At 52.6% G+C, this 5,000-nt stretch overlaps 1 non-coding gene across 1 annotated transcript in view; it reads right to left on the reverse strand.

The window, feature by feature from the left end:
* The window catches only part of LOC126330035 (small subunit ribosomal RNA), a 1,893-nt gene extending 701 nt beyond the window's left edge, over window positions 1-1,192 (reverse strand). The window contains exon 1 of the ribosomal RNA XR_007562673.1: window positions 1-1,192. This exon is cut by the window's left edge and continues 701 nt beyond it. This is a non-coding gene — a ribosomal RNA (small subunit ribosomal RNA).
* Between the last annotated feature and the right edge of the window lie 3,808 nt (window positions 1,193-5,000).

Below are 5,000 nucleotides of genomic sequence, written 5' to 3' on the forward strand. Positions count from 1 at the left end.
CCCCGGAACCCAAAAGCTTTGGTTTCCCGGAGGCTGCCCGCCGAGTCATCGGAGGAACTGCGGCGGATCGCTGGCTGGCATCGTTTATGGTTAGAACTAGGGCGGTATCTGATCGCCTTCGAACCTCTAACTTTCGTTCTTGATTAATGAAAACATACTTGGCAAATGCTTTCGCTTCTGTTCGTCTTGCGACGATCCAAGAATTTCACCTCTAACGTCGCAATACGAATGCCCCCGCCTGTCCCTATTAATCATTACCTCGGGTTCCGAAAACCAACAAAATAGAACCGAGGTCCTATTCCATTATTCCATGCACACAGTATTCAGGCGGGCTTGCCTGCTTTAAGCACTCTAATTTGTTCAAAGTAAACGTGCCGGCCCACCGAGACACTCAACAAAGAGCACCCTGGTAGGATTTAAACGGGGTCCGCCTCGGGACGCGAAAGCACCCCTTCGGCTCGCCCCACCGGCAGGACGTCCCACGATACATGCCAGTTAAACACCGACGGGCGGTGAACCAACAGCGTGGGACACAAATCCAACTACGAGCTTTTTAACCGCAACAACTTTAATATACGCTATTGGAGCTGGAATTACCGCGGCTGCTGGCACCAGACTTGCCCTCCAATAGATACTCGTTAAAGGATTTAAAGTGTACTCATTCCGATTACGGGGCCTCGGATGAGTCCCGTATCGTTATTTTTCGTCACTACCTCCCCGTGCCGGGAGTGGGTAATTTGCGCGCCTGCTGCCTTCCTTGGATGTGGTAGCCGTTTCTCAGGCTCCCTCTCCGGAATCGAACCCTGATTCCCCGTTACCCGTTACAACCATGGTAGGCGCAGAACCTACCATCGACAGTTGATAAGGCAGACATTTGAAAGATGCGTCGCCGGTACGAGGACCGTGCGATCAGCCCAAAGTTATTCAGAGTCACCAAGGCAAACGGACCAGACAAGCCAATCCGATTGGTTTTGATCTAATAAAAGCGTCCCTTCCATCTCTGGTCGGGACTCTGTTTGCATGTATTAGCTCTAGAATTACCACAGTTATCCAAGTAACGTGGGTACGATCTAAGGAACCATAACTGATTTAATGAGCCATTCGCGGTTTCACCTTAATGCGGCTTGTACTGAGACATGCATGGCTTAATCTTTGAGACAAGCATATGACTACTGGCAGGATCAACCAGGGAGCTGCGTCAACTAGAGCTGAGCAGCCGGCCGCCCGGGAGTGTGTCCCGGGGGCCCGCGCGAACACGCAAGCGTCCGCTCAATTATTCTGCAAACAGGAGGAGGCCGAGCTCCCCTGCACGATACACCTCGAAACCCTCTCAGGTCCCGGCGGCGCGCAGCGCCGTCCTAGGTACTTGGTCGGTTTCGAGAGAGGCGCAATCGCCCGGAGTTAGGCGAGTAGACGGTTTTAGTGCGAACACCCTTGCTCCCAACTGAGCTTGCCGCTGCCGACAGAGGCCCGGGAGCGTGCTGTCGTGGCATTGCCGGCGGGAGACAACACGCGCCACCTATGGTGACCGGCAGCTCCAACGCCAGCGCCACACAAGGGCAAAGCCCCACTTGGGTGCAGAAGCGAACTCTCCCAGCACAGCGCACGCGCCAACACGTCCGCACAACTGCGATACAAACCACCTGCGAGAACCGCTGGGGCGACCGAGCAGCAGACGGCGTCGCGGCGCCGAGTGCCAGGCGGCGGCGCATCCTCAACGCACACAGTCCTCAATCAGACCAGCACACTGCAGATGTCCACCGCGCTTCGCACCGGGCTCGGCTGAACCAACTTTGGCCGCCAGGCGCCGCGTGCAGGGTGCGCCGCAGCGTAGCTGCGCCGCCTGCCGAGCCCGTCGGCTGGCGCTCCTGCCACTCGGCGCCCCCCACCAGCCGCCTGTTGCGCGTGCGCCCACGCAGCGCGCGGCCAACACGCCGGGCGGCCCCCCTTCACCGGCCGGGAACAGTCCCACCAAGCCACCGCCGCGTATCGCTTCATACCCACATGGGCCTAGTCACGTGTGTGGATGTGGCGGGTACCGCTGAAACAACCGGTTAATAGCTGTACCGATCGTCGCCATCACAGATTCACCTCCAGCGTGAACAACCGCTCAACAACGGATTTCCAGTTCATTTGCGTATCTTGGGCAGTAAACGTAGATGTCCACCTACATTTGCGAATTCAACAATTCTTGCATGCCCAGGATGTCATGTGTCACGACACGCTACATCAGACCACATACACACTGCGACATGTGCAGAAGAGAACACGTGGAAGGTGGCCCGCGCACGTATGCGATGTCCCTTCCGCGATCCACTGTCAACCGGCATCTGCGGCATGTCCCAGATATGGAACGCGGTCCACCAGGGTAGCACTTTGTGTGAGGCAATACGACAAAGTCGGAATACACGCGTCACTACATCACACGGCTCACGCTGACCTGACCTGACTCACCGCACCACCACCCCCAGCGACCCAGGGTGACATACAATGCGTTCGTACGTTCCTCCCACACGCCTCTACGGCGTACCACAGTGCAACCTAGCTGTTATTGGGAGACGAGACAAGTAGCATCGAGCACAACATATGGAAATTGAGATTCGACACCGTTGGGCACAGCCAGCGTACGGTCACACGTATCACACTACTTCACTCTGTACGTAACTACCGATGATCGGTACAGCGTGTGGGTTACGCGTACGACATCAGCGGACAATGGACACAGACCATACCACGACGTACACTGAGGGCGTCGACATCTGAACGCAACTGAACAGCTGCGAGGCTCATTTAACACTCAAACGCCAGACCGACCAGCTTGAGAGGACGGAGACACAAAGAGAGGGGCAGAGGGGGGGGGGGGGGCGATATAGTCCTATTGCAGTACAATTGACAGTGGATAGCGGGAATATGTGGAAAGTAAGCAACACTCGCAAGACATCTACATGAGGATAACAACGACACCAGAGATTCCGAGCAGTGAACTATGTTAGGCAAAGGGACAACGTGGGTTAGGTTAAGGGACAACGTGGGTTAGGTTAAGGGACAACGTGGGTTAGGTTAAGGGACAACGTGGGTTAGGTTAAGGGACAACGTGGGTTAGGTTAAGGGACAACGTGGGTTAGGTTAAGGGACAACGTGGGTTAGGTTAAGGGACAACGTGGGTTAGGTTAAGGGACAACGTGGGTTAGGTTAAGGGACAACGTGGGTTAGGTTAAGGGACAACGTGGGTTAGGTTAAGGGACAACGTGGGTTAGGTTAAGGGACAACGTGGGTTAGGTTAAGGGACAACGTGGGTTAGGTTAAGGGACAACGTGGGTTAGGTTAAGGGACAACGTGGGTTAGGTTAAGGGACAACGTGGGTTACGTTAAGGGACAACGTGGGTTAGGTTAAGGGACAACGTGGGTTAGGTTAAGGGACAACGTGGGTTAGGTTAAGGGACAACGTGGGTTAGGTTAAGGGACAACGTGGGTTAGGTTAAGGGACAACGTGGGTTAGGTTAAGGGACAACGTGGGTTAGGTTAAGGGACAAATTGAGTTAGGTTAAGGGACAAATTGAGTTAGGTTAAGGGACAAATTGAGTTAGGTTAAGGGACAAATTGAGTTAGGTTAAGGGACAAATTGAGTTAGGTTAAGGGACAAATTGAGTTAGGTTAAGGGACAAATTGAGTTAGGTTAAGGGACAAATTGAGTTAGGTTAAGGGACAAATTGAGTTAGGTTAAGGGACAAATTGAGTTAGGTTAAGGGACAAATTGAGTTAGGTTAAGGGACAAATTGAGTTAGGTTAAGGGACAAATTGAGTTAGGTTAAGGGACAAATTGAGTTAGGTTAAGGGATAATCTGGTACAACCACAGTTAGGTTAAGCGATAATCTGGTACAGCCACAGTTAGGTTAAGCGATAATCTGGTACAGCCACAGTTAGGTTAAGCGATAATCTGGTACAGCCACAGTTAGGTTAAGCGATAATCTGGTACAGCCACAGTTAGGTTAAGCGATAATCTGGTACAGCCACAGTTAGGTTAAGCGATAATCTGGTACAGCCACAGTTAGGTTAAGCGATAATCTGGTACAGCCACAGTTAGGTTAAGCGATAATCTGGTACAGCCACAGTTAGGTTAAGCGATAATCTGGTACAGCCACAGTTAGGTTAAGCGATAATCTGGTACAGCCACAGTTAGGTTAAGCGATAATCTGGTACAGCCACAGTTAGGTTAAGCGATAATCTGGTACAGCCACAGTTAGGTTAAGCGATAATCTGGTACAGCCACAGTTAGGTTAAGCGATAAAGTTGGTTAAATTCGGTATTGTGTGGGAAGGGGGCAGAGAGAGTGGGGGGGGGGGGTGGATAGTTGTGGCAGTACGCGGATGCCTGAGTCACCGTCAGATATGTCACGTCGGTTCGATGCTTGTAGCAAGAGGCTGGCGGGTCTGTGTCTCTCACTTCTGCAATTTTTCATGTGGTATAACACGAGGGCGGGGGGGTGATATTTGGTGCCCCTCTGTGTAGGATGTGTGTTGGTGGTGTTGGTTTATCTGAGCAATGGTAGTTGTCGGAGGAGTGGGGTATTGTGCTTTTATAGGTGGACCTACTGCTCTGGTTATCATAGTGTCGACGGTGCAATGTGGCAGAGAGGATGCACTCGACATTGTCGCATTCCAGATGTTTACGTATTGTGTGTCTCCGTTGCAGGCCGAGAGTGGTGCATGTTCGAGTGTGTGGCTGACGTGCGATTCACGTTGTGTGCCCAGTCTTACAGCACGTATAGGGACATTCGCATAAATCATCTATATGTGGCCTTGCATCATTTACTAAGCAGTGCCGTGAGACGACCGAACTATTAGGAAAGTACTGATGTACCGCATAATGTTTACCTTCCACCACACGGCGAGTATCGACTCTGCCCAGCGTTGCCACCGCAGGCAGCGGTCACCGTCACCATTGTGCGGCGGAACGGAACATCTATATCCTCAGAGGGGCACTCTTTGCCGCCGGGCGT

Source organism: Schistocerca gregaria, unplaced genomic scaffold, assembly GCF_023897955.1.
Source record: "Schistocerca gregaria isolate iqSchGreg1 unplaced genomic scaffold, iqSchGreg1.2 ptg001246l, whole genome shotgun sequence".
Taxonomy (NCBI): domain Eukaryota; kingdom Metazoa; phylum Arthropoda; class Insecta; order Orthoptera; family Acrididae; genus Schistocerca; species Schistocerca gregaria.